This window comes from Ursus arctos, unplaced genomic scaffold (genome assembly GCF_023065955.2).
Source record: "Ursus arctos isolate Adak ecotype North America unplaced genomic scaffold, UrsArc2.0 scaffold_18, whole genome shotgun sequence".
NCBI classification, from domain to species: Eukaryota; Metazoa; Chordata; class Mammalia; order Carnivora; family Ursidae; genus Ursus; species Ursus arctos.
This window is the reverse complement of record NW_026622852.1, coordinates 1,508,459-1,530,806: the sequence shown is the minus strand read 5'-3', so window position 1 is coordinate 1,530,806 and position 22,348 is coordinate 1,508,459. Positions and strand designations below refer to the sequence as shown.

Below are 22,348 nucleotides of genomic sequence, written 5' to 3'. Positions count from 1 at the left end.
TATAAGGGAGAAAACTGGGGCACAGAAAGATCAAGTAGTTTGCCCAAGAGTCCATGGCTAAAACCTGAAGCAAATGTTTTCAGAATTCATGAGGTGTTCTAGAAAGGCGTGGAGGGGGGGCGCATGGGTGGTGCAGTCGTTAAGCATCTGCCTTCGGCTCAGGGCGTGATCCTGGCATTATGGGATCGAGCCCCATATCAGGCTCCTCTGCTGGGAGCCTGCTTCTTCCTCTCCCACTCCCCCTGCTTGTGTTCCCTCTTTTGCTGGCTGTCTCTGTCAAATAAATAAATAAAATCTTAAAAAAAAAAAAAAAAAGAAAGGGGTGGAGGAATCTAAACCTCTTGGGTTTCAGATCTTCCTGCCTATCCCCCACACCCAGAGCAAAAACTCCCTATCCATACTTGGTTTCTGCTTAAAATTTACTTGGTCAAATGTTTTGCTACAAGAAAACAAATTAAAGTTTTGATAACATGGCATAAACCCTTCCATCTGGATTATTTAACCCTGTGAAGGAAGAGTGAGACTAAAGCCCAGTTCATATACCATCATTGGTGGTCTAGTTGGTGAGTAGATTTAGCACCATCAAAAGAAGAAATCATTAAGCTTAAGGTTTTGGAAGATGGGATTTTCAAAACTTTGTCAGGAGTAGAAACCTTGTCTGAAAAAGAAATACTGCAAAGAACCCCAAGAGATTTTTTAAAAGTCAGTAATTTATTAATTTATTAATATAAATATGGTTTATATGTTTAAATTTTAATATTTACTCATTATAAAATTAGTTAATCAGAGACTTTATTTTCAGTATAACGGTGGATTAGTTACCATGACCAGTCCTTCTGACAAAAAGAACTAAAATGTTGAAAGAAATATTAAAAAAAAATCTTTTCAAACTCACTGTTGAACTGGAGGGAAAGTAAAGAACGTATAGTGTTCAGAATACTGCGAGGCAAGAAACCTTGGCTTTTTCCTAAAGTTGTCTGCCAAATGCTACAGACAGGGTAGACAACTACATGAAATGCAGGGCCCAGGAGATAAAGCCCAGAGTACGCCTAACATGGGAATTCTAAGAATGCATGACCTAAATCTGAACACCCAAAAGGCTGCACTTGCAGTGTAAGGGTGATTGAGACAAATAAACCTCACTTGTGGAAGGGTGCCACTACGAAGTTTTTTGACTCAACTCTGGCACTGGATAGAAAGATTACCCAACATTTGCAGCAAAATGGATGGGACTGGAGGATATTATGCTAAGTGAAATAAGTCAAGCAGAGAAAGACAATTATCATATGGTTTCACTCATTTATGGAACATAAGAGATAATAGGAAGATCGGTAGGAGAAGGAAACGAAGAATGAAGGGGGGGGTAAACAGAAAGGGAAATGAACCACGAGAGACTATGGACTCTGGGAAAAAAACTGAGGGCTTCAGAGGGGAGCGGAGTGGGGGATTGGGATAGGCTGGTGATGGGTATTAAGGAGGGCACATATTGCATGGTGCACTGGGTGTTATACACAAATAATAAATCATGGAACACTACATCAAAAACTAATGATATAGTGTATGGTGACTAACATAACATAATAAAAAATTATTATAAAAAAAAAAAGGAAAGAAAACCATTCTTCTGAGGATATCTCTCCTCATGAAAAGTCAGCCCTCATATGGGTTTGCAGTCTGAAATCACACTACCTGTGTGTTTCCAAAAGTCTGAAATAGAGAACTAAATATAAAATGGTTTTAGGTTGGTAGTGTCTCAAAACAAATGGGAAAGGCAAACACAAGTCTTATCTTGAATTCAGCTGCAGCCCAAGCCACAAAGTATTCATTTACACAGAACAATTTCCAGAGCAAATGAGTAGTTTGCAGTCAAAATTTATAAAACAAACAAGAAGACTAAGTACCATGGTGAGAACCACAGAAGGAATGGACAGCAGAAACCAACCTGCAAAGTTGGTGTATGTATTTAGAACAATCAGAAATGACATATAAAACAACTGATTTTAATACCTTTAGGTAGAGTTCTAAAAATATTGAAAACAGAAGCAAGGAAAAATTAGATTTGGAGAAGATCCAAATAGAATCTCTAGAAATAAAAAAAAGTAATATTGAAATTAAGAAGTCATTAAATAGCAGATTAAATAGCAGATTAGACATAGTGAACTAGATGAAGAGTCAGTGAACTAGAAAATATATATGAAGATATTCTTTGGAATACCATTCAAAGGTATATAGAGATGGAAATATGGAAAAGGGGGTGAGAAACTTGGAGGACAGATAATGCATATCTATTTGGAATTTTAGAAGGGGATGATAAAATAGGGAAGGGAAATATTTGAAGGTATAAAGACTGAGAACTTCCAAAATTATTGAAAGACTCCAATTTTCAGATCTAAGAATCCCAAGCAAGTTAAAAAATTAAAGAAATTCATATTTTGATATATTATGAAACTACAGAACATTGAAAAAAGAGAGAAGGCGAGGAAAATGAAGCTATTGGGACAAGGAAAAAATTTTGGTTGGGTTTATGGATAGATGATTAGTATTAGAGTAGCCCCCAATTTCACAAACCCGTGAAATTAACATTAGGTATTTTTGGAAACATTAAGGTCAGATCTTTACTCAAATTCACATAGCTAGTGAGTGGGTACGTTGTGGAGCCAGGATCCAAACTCTGATCTCCCAACTCACAAAGTGGTAGCTGTCACTACTCTTTCCTCTCTACCCTGCTGCTATTTCTTTAAAATATTTAACAATAGTGAAGAAAAAGTGTAAAGAAAGTACAGGGAACAGTTTCAGTTTATCAGGGAAATTTTTGGCACTGTCCTTACTTTTCATGTATGGAATTTAATAACTATTTTAATACATTCTTACACAGTACAGTGTCCCATCTCTAGAAACCAATGAAGCTGCTCAGTTTTCAAGGCAGGGATAAGGAGACACAGTCTTGTTTCCTTTAAGCTTATAAGACAATGTGAAGGTAGAATGAGAAAGGTTTTAGAAGATGTAATTAAGGCAGAGTCACAGAAAATAGTTCTGGCACAGCATTCTGTAGAAGGTGGCAGAAGAACAAGGGGGGAGGTAGATGCAAAATCTCAATTTGGAGAAAGGCTTTGCTGAGAAATACACATGGAGAAAGCAGGTGCCAAGCCACAGCATGTATGTATCCCTGAGTCACTAAGTCATAAATCAGTACTCAAAACGAGATGAAATACAATCTGTTTTGCTTCAGTTCACTGCCTTAGACCTGGCTTGTTTTACTTTCTAAAATGTTTATTTATACTGAGATCCACAAAGGAGGAAAACCTGCAAAGGTTGTGTCTCAAGACAAATCATTTGTATATGTATCAAAATCTGGTAGAACCTTGATATGATCTGGTTTATCAAATGGTTGTGATAAGGGTGCCTGGGTGGCTCAGTTGGTTAAGCATCTGCCTTCAGCTCAGGTCATGGTCCCAGGGTCCTGGGATCAAGCTCCACATCAGGCTCCCTGCTCAGCGAGAAGTCTGCTTCTCCCTCTTGCTTATGCTCTCTTTCTCTCAAACAAATAAAATCTTAAAAAAAAAAAAAACCAAACCGAAACCCCCCAAATGCTTGTGATAAATTACACCAAGTGGATACTTTGTTAAATTATATGTCATTTGAACAATGTTTTAATCAAGAAAATTAATCAGTGTGGATTATTATTAGCTCATAATGATTCAAACAATACCTTGACTAAATTTTTTTTAAGTATGTTGTATACAAAGTCTTTAAAAACTAGCTCTTTCTTCCATCTTGGAGCTTGTGGAGGCCTGCTGGGAACAGGACTCCTAAAATGATGGAAGTCTGTGGTCGAAGGCCATTTTTGCTGACTGTAAGTGGGGTCTCTGGAACTGGAGGGAGCACACAGCTCTTCTTAAAATTGAAGGTATTTATGCTTGAGATGAAATTGAATTCTATCTGCGCAAGAGATATGCTTATGTGTACACAGCAAAGAACCCACAGTAACTCTTGTTAGCAAACTGAACAAAACCAGGGTAATCTGGGGAAAAGTAACTTGGGCTCATGGAAACAGTGACATGGTTCATGCCAAATTCTGAAGCAAACTTTCTGCTAAAGCCACAGAATCCATGTGATGCTGTACCCCTCAAGGATTTAAACTTATTGAAAATAAATAAATAAATAAAGGTGTAGATTTATTTTTAAAAAACAGTCTACAAAAACTAAATTTATGACCACGGGGTTAAGAAAATAATCCTTTTTTTCCCCCTACTATGGTATGACACTTAAAAAAAGTGATTCCTGACACTTAAAAAAAGTGATTCCTGACTTTGTTTCCTGAAACCCAGATACAATATGATGATTTGTTTTGTTCCCTAATTAATGTTGCTTTGTAACTGGGAAACTATAGACAAAATTACAATCTTAGGGAAGAAAAGTTTTTTTCTAAATTGTGTTTGCTTAGCTAACTCAAGTCTGGGGAAAAATTACTAGCTGCCTCCGACTGACATAGGGTATTTCTAGGAAAGGTAAAGAAAATGCATGCATTAAAGGAGAACCACAATGCCCACCTACCAGAATGGTTAAAATGAGGAAGAGAGAAAATATCAAGTATTTGCAAGGATTTGAGACAAATGGAATTATTACACATGGCTGATCAGAGTATAAATTGCTACAACCACTGTGGGAAATAATTTGGTAGTATTCACTACAGCTGAACATGTGCATAGTTTTGGCCCAGCAATTCTACTTGAAGGTATATATGAAAGGCATAAATATGCTGGAAGACATAATAAGGGAATATTCATAGCAGTCTTAGTCATATAATGCTAAGCTGGAAACATTGAAAATGTCCATCTACATTATAATAGATAAATTGTTGCACATTTATTTAGAGGAATTCTACAGTAATGAGAATAAACAAGTTACATGTATGTGCAACTACAGGGATGGATCTCACAGACACAATGTTGAGTGAAAGGCTAGATGCAAAAGGGTATATACTGTGTGAATTCATTTATAAATAGTTCAAAAACCCCACAGGCAAATTGAAGGTATGACATTAGAAAGCATAATGCTATTCTTGAGGTACAGAGTGGTGACTAGAATAGGGCATGAGGAGCTCTTAGAGTTCTATACTCTTCTATTTCTTTAAATGGTTACTTTACATTTGTTCACTTTGTGACTATTCATTAAGCTATGCAGTCATGATTTGTGCAGTTTTGTGTGTGTTATATGTGAATGAAAAATTTTTAAGTTAAAAGAAAGAGAGATTGTCCGGGAATTCTAAAACATACAGATTCCACATTCTTTTTTTTTTTATGTTATAAAGATATTTACTGCAGCATTGTTCATACCAGTAAAAAAAATTCAAAAAACCCAAATTTCCATTAAATAACACTTTTGTCCATATTATAAAATGTTAATCAGTCATTGGAAAACACAATACAGGCAGTCCTTGCTTTGCACAGTTGTGTAGGACCCTAAAAATAACCATACAAACTAAATTGCAAAGCAATGTTAAAAAGGGGGGAGGATAGGATTAGTCTATGTCCTTTAAAATTTGTCAAACAAAAAATAGGAAAACTAATATTTCTTTAGTACATTATAATTTAAAACATTACAATATTGAGAATTCAATTGTTTTATTCCTTTTTAAGAAAACTTGCAAAAGTAATTTGAACAGTGCTGTTCTTCTTCTAGTCATATAACTTTCAGTATGGAGTGGCCATCTCTCCTATGTTTGGTGAATTACCATACTACTTCCTAAGTTCAGAGAGCCTCCCACACTTTATCCTTTGTACTTGCAGGGTCATGACATATCTGCAAGAGTTCCTTTAATGTGAAGTATTTTGCTGTTGTCACTTACTCTGCGAAATCTTCATCCTTTCCATCACAACTACTTTCCTCGTTCACGTCAATAAGTTCATCTTTACTAGATGTTAGTACCCAGTTCCTCTGGCTGCATATCTGGAGTTTCACAAATAGGGCCACATCACCATGGTCAGCTATTATTTCTATGACTCCATGTACATTCTATTCAGATTTCACTTATGGAGTTCTGTTTTTCTTTGTGTTACTTTCTTCTTTGTCGGCCAGTTCCCTCTTTCAATTACCTGCTTTTGTAAAATGTCACATGGGTTTATTAGTGGGTGACAAGGAGGTGACACAACTACACACTTTGCTGTCTGTATGAACTAGTAACGTGTGCAGTGACGAATCACTGACAAATTTAAAAAAATTTTTTATTACGTCATGTTCATCACCATACAATACATCATTAGTTTTTGATGTAGTGTTCCATGATTCATTGTTTGTGTATAACACCCAGTGCTCCATGCAATACTTGCCCTCCTTAATACTCATCACTGTCCCAGCTCAATCCCCCACCCCCTCGAAACCCTCACTAGTTTCCCAGATTCCATAGTCTCTCATGGTTCGTTACCCCTTCTGTTTACCCCCCTTCTTTCTTCCCTTCCTTCTCCTACTGATCTCTCTGCTATTCCTTATGTTCCATAAATGAGTGAAACCATATGATGATTGTCTTTCTGTGCTTGACTTATTTCACTTAGCATAATCTCCTCCAGTCCCATCCATGTTGCTGCAAATGTTGGGTAATTGTTCTTTCTGATGGCTGAGTAATATTCCATTGTATATATGGACCATATCTTCTTTATCCATTCATCTGTTGAAGGGCATCTCAGCTCCTTCCACGATTTAGCTATTGTGGACAATGCTACTATGAACATTGGGGTGCATATGGCCCTTCTCTTCACTATGTCTGTATCTTTGGGGTAAATACCCAGTAGTGCAATTGCTGGGTCATAGGGTAGCTCCATTTTTAACTTTTTGAGGGACTTCCACACTGTTTTACAAAGTGGCTGTACCAACTTGCATTCCAACCAACAGTGTAAGAGAGTTCCTCTTTCTCCACACCCTCTCCAACATTTATAGTTTCTTGCCTTGTCCATTTTTGCCATTCTAACTGGCGTAAGGTGATATCTCAAGGTGGCTTTGATTTGAATTTCCCTGATGTCTAATGATTCTGAACACTTTTTATGTGTCTGCTAGCCATTTGTATGTCTTCATTAGAAAGCGTCTCTTCATATCTTCTGCCCATTTTTTGATTTGACTATTTGTTTCTCGTGTATTGAGTTTAAGAAGTTCTTTATAGATCTTGGATACCAGCCTTTTATCTGTAGTTTCATTTGCAAATATCTTCTCCCATTCTGTGGGTTGCCTCTTTGTTTTGATGATTGTTTCCTTTGCTGTGCAGAAAACTTTTGTCTTGATGAAGTCCCAAAAGTTCATTTTTTCTTTTGTTTCCCTTGCCTTTGGAGACGTGTCATGAAAGAAGTTGCTGTGGCTGATGTCAAAGAGGTTACAACCTATGTTCTCCTCTAGGATTTTGATGGATTCCTGTCTCACATCGAGGTCTTCCATCCATTTGGAGTTTATCTTTGTGTATGGTGTGAGAGAGTGGTCAAGTTTCATTCTTTTGCATGCAGCTGTCCAATTTTCCCAGCACGATTTATTGAAGAGACTGTCTTTTTTCCCCTGGATGTTTTTTCCTGCTTTGTCAAAGATTAGTTGACCATAAAGTTGAGGGTCCATTTCTGGGTTCTCTCTTCTGTTCCATTGGTCTATGTGTCTGTTTTTGTGCCAGGACCATGCTGCCTTGGTGATCACAGCTTTGTAGTACAGCTTGAAATCAGGCAACATGATGACCCCAGGTTCATTTTTCTTTTTACATTTCCTTGGTGATTCCAGGCCTTTTCTGATTTCACATGAATTTTAGGATTGTTTGTTCCAGCTCTTTGAAGAATGTCATTGGTATTTTGATCGGGATATCATTGAAAATGTAGATTGCTCTGGGTAGCATAGACATTTTAACTATGTTTATTCTATCGATCCATGAGCATGAAATGTTTTTCCATCTTTTTGTGTCTTCTTCAATGTCTTTCATCAGTGTTCTGTAGTTTCTGGGGTATAGACCCTTTACCTCTCTGGTTAAGTTTGTTTCGAGATATCTTATGGTTTTGGGTGCTATTGTAAATGGAATCAATGCCCTAATTTCTCTTTCTTCAGTCTCATTGTTCATGTATAGAAATGCAACTGATTTCTGAGCATTGATTTTGTGTCCTGCCACATCACTCAATTGCTCTATAAGTTCTAGTAATTTGGGGATAGAGTCTTTTGGGTTTTCCATAAAAAGTATCATGTCATCTGTGAAGAGAGAGACTTTGGCTTCTTCTTTGCCAATTTGAATACCTTTTATTCTTTTTTGTTGCCTGATTGCTGTTGCTATGACTTCTAGTACTATGTTGAACAATAATGGTGAGAGTGGGCATCCTTGTCGTGTTCCTGATCTTTCAGCTTTTCCCCATTGAGAATGATATTTGCTGTAAGCTTTTCATAGATGGTTTTTATGAAATTGAGGAATGTTCCCTCTATCCCTACAGTCTGAAGGGTTTTAGTCAGGAAAGGATGCTGTATTTTGTCAAATGCTTTTTCTGCATCAACTGAGAGGATCGTATGATTCTTGTCTCTTTCTTGTTGATATGATCTATCACACTGATCGATTTGCAAATGTTGAGCCACCCTTGCATCCCAGGGTTGAATCCCACTTGGTCGTGATGGAGAATCCTTTTAATGTACTGTTGGATCCTATTAGCTAGGATCTTGTTGAGAATTTTGGCATCCATTAGGGATATTGGTCAGTAAGTCTTCTTTTTGATGGGGTCTTTGCCTGGTTTGGGGATCAAGGTAATACTGGCCTCATAGAATGAGTTTGGTAGTTTTCCTTCTATTTTTTGAAAAAGCATTAGGAGAATAGGTATTATTTCTTTTTTGAATGTTTGGTAGAATTCCCCTAGGAATCCCTCAGACCCCGGACTCTTGTTTTTGGGGAGGTTTTTGATCACTGCTTCAAGCTCTTCATGATTAATCAGTCTGTTTAGATAATCAGTTTCTTCCTGTTTCAGTCTTGGTAGTTTATAGGTTTCCAGGAAAGCATCCATTTCTTCCAGGTTGTTTAATAAACTGGCATATAGTTGTTGATAATAGTTTTAAGGATTGTTTCTATTTCCTTGGTGTTGATCGTGATCTCTCCCCTTTCCTTCATAATTTTCTTAATTTGGGTCCTTTCTCTATTCTTTTGAATAAGTCTGGCCAGTGGCTTATCGATCTTTTTAATTCTTTCAAAGAACCAGCCTCTAGTTTTGTTGATCTGCGCTACTGTGCTCCTGGTTTCTAATTCATTGATCTCTGTTCTAATCTTGATTGTTGTTTTCTTGTGCGTGGGTTAGGCCAGTTCTTCTGTTCCAACTCCATCTTCTTAAGGACTGCATTTTAGATTGTTCTATTCTTCTGAGTGAGGCTTGGATGGCTATGTATTTTCCCCTTACGACCACCTTTGCAGTGTCCCCTAGGTTTTGGACCAATGTGTTTTCGTTCTCATTGGTTTCCATAAGTTGCTTAAGTTCTTCTTTAATTTCCTGATTTACCCAATCATTCTTAAGCAGGATGGTTCTTAGTTTCCAAGTGTTTGAATTTCTTCCAATTTTTTTCTTGTGATTGAGTACCAGTTTCAAAGCATTGTGGTCTGAGAATATGCAGGGAATAATCTCAGTCTTTTGGTATCTGTCGAGACCTGTTTTGTGACCCAGTATATGGTCTAATCTGGAGAAAGTTCCATGTGCATTCGAAAAGAATGAGTATTCTGTTGTTCTGGGGTGTAGTGTTCTGTATGTATCTATGAGGTCCATCTGGTCCAGTATGTCATTCAAAGCTCTTGTTTCTTTGTTGATTTTCTGCTTAGATGATCTGTCTACTGCTTTGAATGGAGTGTTGAGGTCCCCTACTATTAATGCATTATTATCTGTAAGTCTCTTTATTCTGGTTAAGAGTTGGCCTGTGTACCTAGCTGCTCCCCTGTTGAGGGCATAGATATTTATAATTGTTAGATTCTCTTGTTGGATACACCCTTTAAGAATAATATAGTGTCCTTTTGTATCTCTAACTACAGTCTTTAGCTTAAAATCTAATCTGTTTGATATGAGAATTGCTACCCCAGCTTTCTTTTGAGGTCCGTTGGCATGAAAAATGGTTCTCCATCCCTTCACTTCAGTCTGGATGTATCTTCAGGTTCAAGATGAGTCTCTTGGAGACAGCATATGGATGGGTCATGTCTTTTGATCCAATCTGCAACCCTGTGTCATTTATGGGAGCATTTAGGACATTCACATTGAGAGTGATTATTGAGAGATATGATTTTAACGATGTTATGTTGCGGGGTGCCTGGGTGGCTCAGTCGTTAAGAGGCGTGATCCTGGAGTCCTGGGATCAAGCCCCACATCAGGGTCCTCCGCTGGGACCTTGCTTCTCCCTCTCCCACTCCCCTTGCTTGTGTTCCCTCTCTCACTGGCTGTCTCTATCTTTGTCAAATGAATAAATAAAATCTTTTTTAAAAAATGATGTCATGTTGCCTGTGAAGTCTTTGTTTCTATAGATTGTAAATTTCTGTTCTGTATCACTCTTGGGGTCTTTTTACTTTTATAGAACCCCCCTTAATATTTCTTGTAGGGCTGGCTTGGTTGTCACATATTCTTTCAGTTTCTGCCGGTCTTGGAAGGTCCTTGTGTCTCCATCCATTCAGAATGACAGACTTGCTGGGTTAAGAATCCTTGGCTGCATGTTTTTCTCACTTAGTGCTCTGTATATGTCTTGCCAGCTTTTTCTGGCTTGCTAAGTGTCTGTAGACAGTTCTGAATCTATTCTGATATTCCTCCCTCTGTGCGTGAGGATTCTTTTCCCCCTAGCCACTTTCAAGATTGTATCCTTGGATCTAAGATTTGCGAATTGTACTATTATGTGACGTGGTGTTGGTCTGTTCTCATTGATCTTGGGAGAAGTCCTCTCTGCCTCTTGGACACGAATGCTTGTTTCTTTTGCCAGATTAGGGATGTTCTCCACTACAATTTGTTCAAATATCTTTTCTAGGCTTCTCTCTTTCTCCATCCCCTCAGTGATGCCATTGATTCTGACATTGAAACGTTTCACTGAGTTAGTAATCACCTGAAGTCTTATTTCTTGAAAGTGGAGTTTCTTAAGCCATATTTCTCTCTTTTTTTTCTTTTCTATCTTCTCATCCTCTAACTCACTAATTCATTCTTCTGCCTCATTTAACCTGGCCATCAGAGCATCCAGTTTAGACTGCATTTGATTCATAGCATTTTTAATTATTGCCAGATTTGCTCTCATTTCCGCCCTTAGAGATTCTATATTCTCGTTAATATTTTTTTCAAGCCTACACATCATCTTGACCATTGTTACTCTGAAATCTGTTTCTCACAATTTGTTTGTATCCATATCCATTAGTTCTGTGGCAGAGGCCACAGTCCTTGTTTCTTTCCTTTGTTGGAGGTTCCTCCTCTTTGTCATTCTGATGAGGTGTGGTTGTGGGCATTACAGAGCCCAAATTATTGACCAGGACCCAAGCAAGATGCACTTGTTTTATAGGGAGCTTAGGGATGTGGGCTTCTTGATTTTTCAGCCTTCCTTCTGGGAGAGGGGCCTACTGTGCTATACTCAGGCAACCCTGTTTGGGTAGAGTTGCCCTGTCCCCTGTTGGGGGTTTGATGGGCACAGTGAGAACCGGTTTTTCCCTGGCGCTTGTTCTCTGGTCTCTTTCCTTGGTGGATTTCTGTGACTCTTCCAAGGGTCCGAGCAGCAGTGACTGTATCCAAGCTTCTGTTTCAGAACAGAGAGATCACAGTCTGCTCTTCACTGAGCCCTCCTGGCCACTCTAACTCTGTTTCTGTCAGTGTTGCTATGAACCCCACAGCGTTCCAGGTTGTGTGCCCCACAGCCATTCTCCCAGTCCTTGCTCCCAGGGCTGGCATGTCTCTGCCCTTTTTGTTTCTAAAACCGTCAGCCACCCTGGTTCCTGCGCACTCTCCTGAGCTCCCGGTTTTCATTCTGGTTCACGCACTCCCAAGCTCCTGGTTTCAGTCTGGTTCATGAGCTCCCAAGCTCCCAGTTTTGGTCTGGTTGGCGCGTGCATTCCCCAACTCCCAGTTTCCATCTGGTTTCCCACAGCTACTGGTCCGTTAGTCGGGCCTGCTCCACAGTGCAGGAGGCTACTGCTTCCCAGAACCTGAGAGCCGCGGCCCCCTCCCCCTTCCATTTATCTTCTGATATATGTGTGCAGATTCACAGATCCCCATTCGTACCTTGATTCCCAGTGCTGGAGATGTTTGTTTGTAGAGATCCAGTTGTATCTTCTTATGTCTCAGGCTGATTTTGTGGGTGTTCAGGATGGTCTGGTAGATATCCAGCTTGATTCAGGGGAGCAGCTGAAAAAAGGTCTCCTATTCTTCTGCCATCTTTTTTTCCTCCCAATCACTGACAGACTTTTAACCGGCTCTGGAAACCATACTGCCAGTGACATGGCCACACTACACAGGCACCCAGATTCTACATTCTTAAGTGTGGTGGTCAAAGAGACTCATTGACAGAATTAAGTAAGCAGTCTGTATCATGGTTAAAAAAATTAAAGAAGTGTCAACATCTGTGTTTAAGAATGCATTGAGCTGACTGGAAAATGGCCAGATGGGAAATGCACACATTCTCTTCTTCCCTTAGTACAAAATAAGTGGTTCTGATATGCCTGATTAAAGATTTACTTTTCTGACCTGAAGGAATTGTAAGTTGCTCAGATTAAAAGAGATTTTTGAGGTGTTTTTGAAATAAGGCAGAATTCTCATAATAACTTTGAAAAGAGTTTGATTGCCCTTCTTAGTTGTTTTTTTTTTTCACAAGTTCTTAAAAACCAAAAACTAGTTGGATTTCTGTGGGAATTAGAAGATATTGAGAGTTACCTGGGATGAATGTTGTTTCTTAGTTGACAAATCTCTTTTCTTTCCCCAAAGAATAAATTTAGATATGCAGAAACATAAGCTATTCATAGCAATCCTATTTGCCAATAATGCATCTAGGAGGAGGCATATGACTCAGATCTTGCCAATCAGACAAAGGGGAGGTGTGTCTGGAACTTCTAGGAAAATTTTTTTCCTTAAGAGTAAGCACTTTTTGACTTGTACTCACCTGGCATCTGTGAGGATGTGATGCTCAGAGCTGGGCCAAACATCTCCCGTTAAAGGGAGAGATCATGGACAGTCTGAGGACAGCAGAGTAGAAATTTCAGAAGAGCTTGGGTCTTTGGTGATGTCCTTGATTCTTTGCATCAATTGTGGGATTGCCCACTCTAGAACTTCTTATGTGAGCAACAAGTGTCCTTATATTTTAATCCATGTTCAATTCATTATTCTATTTTTGCAGCCAAAGCATATCAAGTGATACAAATTCTCTTTGTTTTTTGTCTAAATGTCATCTACATTGGCTTTTTCTAAATCCTAAAATGAAATGGCAAACAACTAATGTATTCTGGACCTTGATTTAATAATATCATTAAATATGGCTGGATTATTTAAATATTTCCCCTGTCCCCCATGCTCAAAGTTTTTCTTTTTTTCTTTTAATTTAATTTTTTAAATTTTATTTTAAAAAATATGTTATTGATTTATTTGAGAGAGAGTGAGAACATGAGAGGGAGGAGGGGCAGTGGTGGGGGGAAGAAGCAGATACCTCACTGAGCAGGGAGACCAATGACCAGGCAGGCAGGCAGATCCCAGGACCCCGAGATCATGACCTGAGCTGATGGCAGATGCTTAACCAACTGAGCCACCCAGGTGTCCCTTTAATTAATTTTTAATTAAATTTTAAATTAAATTTATCAAATTTTATTAAATTTATTAAATTCAGTAGTCTCAACTACATCTGTTCTGTAGCAGATATCTAGAACTTTTTCATCTTGCAAAACTGAAACTATATTCATTGCACAACAACTCCCTGTTTCCCACTTTCCCAGGCCCCTGATGACATTTCTACTCTCCGTTTCTATATGTTTGACCACTCTAAACACCTCATATAAATGAGATAATATAGTATACAGTATTTGTGTCTGGCTTATTTCACTTAGCATAATGTTGTCAAGGTTCATCCATGTTGTAGCATGTGACAAGATTTCCTTCTTTTCAAAGACTGAATAATATTCTCTTGTATGTATGTACCACATTTTCTTTATCCATTTATCAGTTAATGGACATTTGTGTTGATTTTACCTCTTGGCTATTTTGAATAATACTACAATGAACATGGGTGTACAAATATCTCTTCAAGATTCTGCTTTCAATTCTTTTGGATATCTACCCCAAAGTGGGATTGCACGGTGATATAGTAGTTCTATTTTTAATTTTTTGAGGAATTTTCATACTCTTTTCCATATCAGCTAGGTTGAAAAGTTTAATATTTAAGTAATTTTATATTTTAAACAAAATTAGAGCATAATAATATGGATATATAAATGATATATTAAAACCAATAAAAATATATATGAAAGAAAAAGCATGATACATCAGAAATAGGAAGGATAAACTGAAATTTTTTTTGTACCAGAACAAGATTTTGAAAACTTATAAGTAACTGTTTTAGATGCTCTTTTAAAAATAAAGTCAGAGAGCCAGGGGTGCCTGGGTGGCTCAGTTGGTTAAGCATCTGTCTACTTTCTGCTCAGGTCATGATCCCGGGATCCTTTGGGGGACCCTGCTCAGTGGGGAGTCTGCTTTCCTCTCTTTATGCCCCTCCCCTGCTTGAGCTCTCTCTTGTTGTCTCTTTCAAATAAATAAATAAAATCTTAAAAAAATAAACAAATTCAGATGACCAATAGCAGTACTGTTATTACTATTTTTACTATTAATTTTACAGATTACCAATATAGTGGTATTATTACTATTTTATTTTTGCAAAACATTAGTTGGATTTGTTTACCAAAAATTTTTGTGTGTATTATTTTTTGTGTTAAATTGATTATGAAAAATATAAAATAAAGTTGATTATGAAAATCATATGCATATGATACATATTCAGTAGGTCATTGTGGTTGGACAAATAGTGACAAAATGAAATGACTTATAAAGACTTTTGAATATCAAACTTCAGTTAACATTCCATTTATAAAGTGAACTGTTAAACAGGTTTTCATACCTTCCAGTAATTAATGTAGCTAACAAAGGGAAAAAAACAACTCTCAATTAATAAAGTATTAACATTTTCAAAGTTAAAGCAACTTAAACAATTGGGTAATAAAAACAATCTTTTCTTTAAAGTATTTGTATTTTATTTTATTTTTTCAGGTGTAGAATTAGTGATTTATCACTACATGCAACATCCAGTGCTCATCACACACACACAAAATCTTAATATATTCATAACAAAATAAAATTGCCAATATGAACTCATGATTTTTTGTATATATATTTCCTCCCCTATCTCTGTAACTGAACTGATTTAATGTCAGTACTAAGATGAAATAATCCAGTATATATCCCAGGGCCCATAGTTTGTAATCTAATAATGTTCTCCACTGAAGAAATCAGAGTTCTTTGGAGAATAGCTGGTTTCATATTATGGGTGGAAGAAATGCAAGGTGAACCTAAACAACTTGTTGCCTGAAAACAATGATGCATTTTTCAAAGTTCTGAAGTGATTAATAAAAGAGCAAATGGGCCAGCATAAAAGGGCTTCTATGTGCCAAATTGTGACAATTTGAGTCAAAACAATAAAAAAAAGTAGCTAATCAAAACAAGTTAAGTTTGAAAACGATTTAGTTACAATGTCAACAAAAACCATGAATCCATAATGATGCTCAAAAGAGAAAAAGATTAAAAATAAAAACTGTTTTCTGCTAAAAATATTGTTTCAGTTTACCTTTACTCAGAAGTTAATTGTAAATATATGTTCATAATATGTGAAAGTTTTCCCTTGTATGAAGACTGAAGTTACTGCTTGCAAAACTTTTATAGGAATTTTCTCCTACGTTTGGGATATGCCTATCACATAGTAACAGAAATATTAGTCGAGTTGTTAAAAGTTCTGTAAAACTTAGATATTTCACACTACCCTTACTGCACCATTATCCCAGATTTGTTGGTATAGTCCAAAGCCAGAATGAGAGTCCTTCCCAATGCTGGTATTCAGCTGGCATGCTGCACGTGGCTGGTTCTTTTCCTATTTATCTCTGCTCATGCCATACCAGCTATTGAACATCACCCCTGGATAAACCATGAGATATTTTTTCACAACCAAATAACCACCTAGTAATACACTGTGTCATGTATTAGATGATATTAAATTTGATTATTGAAAGAAATTTAAAAATTAAGGGTATGGAAGTGTCTTTCCTTCCTTCCTTCCTTCCTTCCTTCCTTCCTTCCTTCCTTCCTTCCTTCCCTCTTTCCTTCCCCTCCTTCTCTCTTTCTTTCTGGAGCAAGGGAAAGGTTACATTTTAATGTCCCTGTCCTTGGGCTCTGGGCCATCCAGCACCGAACCATTCCTCATGGCCTAGCTGCTCAATGAAGCTGGCCTGCTTCATCAGGGCCTTCAGCAGAGGTTGTGCCTTCTTCCTTGGGCACCAATTTCACATCCAACTTCAGCTGACCCATGTAGAAACTGAGGGCACAAACCTAGAGCAGGCTCATGGCCAGCACAGCCCCCACGCCCACCACCAAGGAGGTGCTGCCCCACACCATGCATAGGCCATGCAGCAGGAAGAAGCCACTGGCAGCTTCCCAACCCATGCCAAGAGTATGGAAGCTTGCCACTCACAGGTGTGGAGGTTCCTGGCCATTGACCTGAAAAAACTTAAGTTACAATCCACATCCTGGATATTTAATTCCTGTACAAGTTTAAACAGAGCTTCCTTCTGCAACAATCAGAAAATATAACTCAGAGGGCTGGAAACTTGTCCATAACAGCATGACAAGCCTTTGTCTCCCACTTTGCCTGCTTCATGGGCTGCTCCAGCTATTCCCCAAATTGTTGACTTCATCATTATCATGTGGGATTCTAAGTAGGTTCAGCCTTGGTTATCTGGTAGCTGGGTTTGAGGTGAAAGTTACTAACATGGAAAGACTGTGTTAACAACCTCTCTTCTTATCCAAGATAAGACTTAATTGTTTTTTTTCCTCTGGACAGATAATGACCTTTTCCTGAGTATACCCAATGATGCAGAGTGAAAGAATTTGACTGGTGTTCCTTCCTTTGCCAAGAAGAGAACTTGCATATAATAGGTACAGAAGTTATCTGGACCTAACAATGAACAACAACACTAGAGGTTAGGAGTCACTGCACTGTTCTGCCTAGATAGTAGTCTAAATAAATCCAGATGCTCTTTTAGGAGCATTTACTACAAATAACCAGAAAAAAAATTGGATGCTGCTAAAAAATGGACTTCTATCTAATTTTTATACTTTATGAATTTAGAAATACAAGGATTTATAAACGACAGTTTTTTCCAACTGGCACTTCACAATGCAAATTATTTTAATTCTTCTAAATGCTAAATCTGATTTCATGGACCTCATAGTAACAAGGAGAAATCATACTACTTGACATAATGAAGGGTAGTAATAATTAGACAACCAGATGTGAGCATTACATGTCATGTCTTAGGCATAGGACACTCCAAATCTTCTTAGCAAAACAGCTTATACTCCTTTGACTTAATAATCTCCAGTTTATTCTATTAACAACCACACTGTGATGGTTATGATTATGATCACAAACCATATGATTCTTGAGTAAGTCAGTGAAGATGAAATATGCACCATCTTTGATAAAGTAGTGCCATATGCACTTTCAGGTAATATGGATCTCATATAGGTCATAGTGAAGAAAAAAAAGGAAGCTGAATTATATCTAACAAATTAAATTAGAATGAATATTGACACCTATGTCTGTGGCTGAAACTTTTTTTTTTAAGATTTTATTTATTTATTCGACAGGATAGAGACAGCCAGCGAGAGAGGGAACACAAGCAGGGGAGCGGGAGAGGAAGAAGCAGGCTCCCAGCAGAGGAGCCTGATGTGGGGCTCAATCCCGGGACTCCGGGATCACGCCCTGAGCTGAAGGCAGACGCTTAACGACTGTGCCACCCAGGCGCCCCTGGCTGAAACTTTTTTTAAAAGCAGGCTCCATGATCAGTGTGGAGCCCAACGAAGGCCCCAAACTCATGACCCTGAGATCAAGACTTGATCTGAAGAGTTTGTCACTTAACCAACTGAGCCACCTAGGCACCCCTGAGGCCAAAACTTTTTTAAAAAGATTGAAAAGAAATATTACTCAAGGAAACTGAATACTACAACTACTACTAATTTACAAATATGAAGTGGTCGTGATGATAAAGTATTGTTTAAACAGGATTGCTAAAGAATGTGGACAAGTAATACACATATGTATAAAAGATAATGGCATATAACCTCAGGAAGGAAAAATTTTGAAACAGGGATCACGCCCTGAGCTGAAGGCAGACGCTTAACGACTGCGCCACCCAGGCGCCCCCTAGATAACACTTCTTAAACAACTGCCACTGATAGAACAAACAGGCTAAGAAATTAGAGTGGTTGATATTTGAACACAGCAAACATGCAAAACTATGAAGTTCTGTCAAGCTCTTTAAAAAATATTCAATCTTTCCTAGGAAATTCAAGGGAAGTAATGAGGAAAACATTCTTATGATTGCAAAAAGTCTCAGATGCGTTAGTGTTCCTAGGGAAAATTGTGGCAATCATCTAATTAATGAGGTGTTCTAAGTGAAAAGGAATTAGATGTAGACGGTTGTGCTAATTAAAAGTGAAATCACTCAGCCAAGTTTGTGGGTGGACCCCTCTTGGTTCTGGAAATACCATTGGGAAAGAAAGTTATGTAAGAAAATGGTGGCTGGCAGGGAAACTTCCCCTCAGATGGCAATGAATGTAACCTTAAAAAAAAATAGGTGGAAGGTTTTACTGTCATCTCATTAATATTTTTATGTCTGAAAATTATAGAAACTTTGATTAGAAAAATCCATCTTCCTTCTTGGTTCTTTTCCTTCATGGGACTTAACTCTGGGTTTTACTGATTGAGTTATCGTGGGTTAGTACAATCTTTCCAAATTTTTCTTGCTTAACTTTATAAATGGAGGATGTTATCTCACAGAGATGCTCTGAGGATTAAATGAGATAATGTGAAGAAAATACCTCACATTTAGTGTGTGATCAGTGATTAATAATAGTTACCTTTAATGACTGCTTCTGACTTGCTTTATCTCCGTAGGTATCAGAACACCTCTCTAAGGCAGGATGTTTTGTTATCATTACTGTTTTGTTTGTTTTATATTTTGCACCAGAGGAAAAAAAATCAGGGTCAGGAAAATTAAGTAAGATCCAAAATCACACAGGTAGTCAATGATAAATGATGGATTTAAGGCCTGCCTGACTCAAAAAATCTGTGTATTTTTACTATTATGCTGTATTGCACTCTTCACTTAAAGCAAAAACAAAACCAGAAATGCTCACAGATACAGCATGATCTACTGACAATAACAAGGCCAGCATATGAGTATCTGCCAGGAGTCTGTTACAGGGAGGAAGTGTCCCAAACTCCTTACTTCCCCATTACCATCCTGCAACAATGAACTTTGCCTGCCCTGTAAGGCTGTGTACTCTTAAAGCTTTTGCATGCAGATATCAGAATCAGAGAACCCAGAGGGAAACTGAAAAAAGATTAGAGGTTCTCCCATGATTTCCTGAAATCCTTGAACCAAACATCATTTTGTTTGAAGGAATTAAGATTTCTTTCTACTATTCAAGGAGATTATTTTTAGTCTTAATGTTTTTAAATATCCCTGCTACAAACTGTGATACAGAGAAGAAAAATTCTGACTGACACTTTTGATTTCCACCATGTTTGCCGGAATTTCAACTTGTTAAGTAAAAGATACATTGATTTTGGCACAGTCACACTCACATCTCCAAAAATGACCTCGTGCTATCAGATTTACTGGCAGAAAAATTCCCTGGTGTTTATTTTTTCTTCCCTCAATGCAGTCCCCTCTGCAGAACTTCTCTGTAAAGAGTTAATTCTGCATGCCTCTCTCCAAAAAAGACCTTGTGCTATCAGATTTACTCCTTGGTGTTTATTTCTTTTCCTCCCTTCAGTGCTACACACACATACACACACCCCACAGTATTTCCCTGTAATGATTTAATTCCCCCGTGGATGAACTTTTTACAATTGAATCTCAGACACATTCCCAGAAGTTAGTCATAAGCTCTGTTTCTTTAACCCTCTGCTGACCCTAACCAGGAGTGGCAGCTCCCATTTCTCAATCTTTTGCCTTACTTTCAGCCCTGTTTCAAACTCTAAGTAAAAGTTCTCAATTCTTCCTTCCCTATAAATAGGAAAAAGAAAGAGATATATTCTGGCTGTAGATATTGTAAGCTAAACAGTGATGGGAAATAGAACAAATCTAGATCATTGCTGAGAAAATGAATTATGCTGCTACCAGTGAAAGAATGGTAGGAAGTCTAAGATCCTTTCAGAGAACAATGGAAAAAATGTGAAATTTGAGCTGCAGGGAGGGATGCTTATGCAGAGAGTTCTTAACTATTTAAGGATACTACTCAACTGTGTGATTCCAAGCACTCCAAACTTTGGGAAATAGAGGATTCTGAAGTTTTCTGAACACAGAACTATGCCTTTTCAGGGCAAACTTAGAAGCAAAAAGTATTCTAAAGACAAATGTGAGAAGCGATAGTCAAGGATATTGGGAACAGCACTGGATCACAGTGGCATACAGAGATAATTCAAGCTTCACTGAGGAGGGAGTAAGACTCAGGAAGATCCAACCACACCTACTCCTTAAACTCTCAAGTTTCCAAAGACCTCGATCAACTTTGTGCAGCCATGATAGTTTTGGATTTGTGCTATTTTCTTTATTAAAATAGTCTGGAGGCATGTATTTATGTGTGGAAAGATAGGGCAGAGAAAAGTGCAAAGAGAAAAAATTGCCACAAGGTGAACAGTAAGAAATAAAGTGATTAAAACAATCTTTTAAAGAAAGTGTTTAAATGAAGACTAATAGCAAAACTAATGAGCTTTTGAGTTTACTCATTTAGGATGCCAGTTCCTTATTTTTTCATAAATGGTTTTTTTTTAGCAGATGATTTTGAAGGGAGGAAAGTTCTTCTATTTGTCCCCATTTTTTGAAGCCACTGGTAAATAATTGCGAGTAGGTTTGTCTTGGATAAGCATTAGGAGTATGAAGTAGAATTATCAACTTGTTTTATAAAGTTTTGTGGTGGGGGATGGAAACTTACTATAAAGACTATTATAATCAATTTTAACAATTTATTAATAGTTTTCCAAATCACCCAAGGAAATCAAAGTGGAATTATAGGTTAGTAGCAACTGTTGTTATCAACTTTTATTGGCATTGGCAATAAATAACAAATCAGCCTAATCCTTTATTTTATAGAAATAAAAGCCAGTTCTCCATCATTCCCAAGATCTTATTTTACCAAACCTGACAAAAAATGTACAAGAATATTAGTTTTATTCTTACCGTGTAATCTTGTTTTGATTTCTCCTCTGAAAATTTGCAGCTCTGTGTTCAGAGAGCTTGCAGATTCTATTTATTACTCAAAATTTGGCAGAGAACCAAATTGCCCTAAGAATGAAATTTGAGTGGGTGAGATTTTGGCAGGATTTTAACTGCATACAAAGAACCAATAGAGTTACAATCCAGTCAACATTCAAGATTCCCTACTTTCTGTCTTCTCCCCATCTCCATCTTACAATTTAATGCAACCACTATGGATTTTTTTTTAAATTTCCAACTCACATCAGAGTTATCTTATATGCAACCCCCACTCCCATCTCCAACTCATAATCCTCCTCTGCCTCTGCCCCCACACATTACAACTTGGCTCTCTTCAGAGTTGAACTTCAGGGGCGCCTGGGTGGCACAGTGGTTAAGCGTCTGCCTTCGGCCCAGGGCGTGATCCCGGCGTTACGGGATCGAGCCCCACATCAGGCTCCTCCGCTATGAGCCTGCTTCTTCCTGTCCCACTCCCCCTGCTTGTGTTCCCTCTCTTGCTGGCTGTCTCTATCTCTGTCAAATAATAAATAAAATCTTAAAAAAAAAAAAAGAAACAGAGTTGAACTTCACCTTCAGCACTGTTCTTGGTGGGGGTTTTAAGGTGATGATGATTAGTTCCTGAACTTAACTTCTCCCATGAACACTCCAAATCTACAGCTACATATGGATCAATTCCCTCTGAAAAAGATCTGAAAATTAGATGAACTGCTCTCCACAACAAAGAATAACAACAACAGGATACAACAAAGATAAAAGAACCACATCAAGATGGGTAGGAGAGGCAGAGACACAATCTCACACACAAAAAATCCAACCCCTGGCATGGCAACA

At 37.8% G+C, this 22,348-nt stretch overlaps 1 protein-coding gene and 1 pseudogene across 10 annotated transcripts in view; one reads left to right on the top strand and one right to left on the bottom strand.

The window, feature by feature from the left end:
* IL33 (interleukin 33) overlaps nucleotides 1-21,556 on the bottom strand; it is a 46,051-nt gene extending 24,495 nt beyond the window's left edge. For 4 of the 10 annotated variants that reach the window (XM_057313425.1, XM_057313418.1, XM_057313420.1 and 1 more), the window contains exon 1: nucleotides 21,482-21,522. The gene's annotated coding sequence lies outside the window, so the exon portion shown is untranslated. Of the gene's footprint in view, nucleotides 1-13,086; nucleotides 13,160-21,481 lie in introns of all 10 variants that reach the window. The other 6 variants (XM_057313419.1, XM_057313423.1, XM_057313421.1 and 3 more) reach the window with 5 other exon arrangements.
* LOC123001409 (60S ribosomal protein L35a-like) lies at nucleotides 1,016-5,253 on the top strand (annotated as a pseudogene).
* Nucleotides 21,557-22,348: the final 792 nt, after the last annotated feature.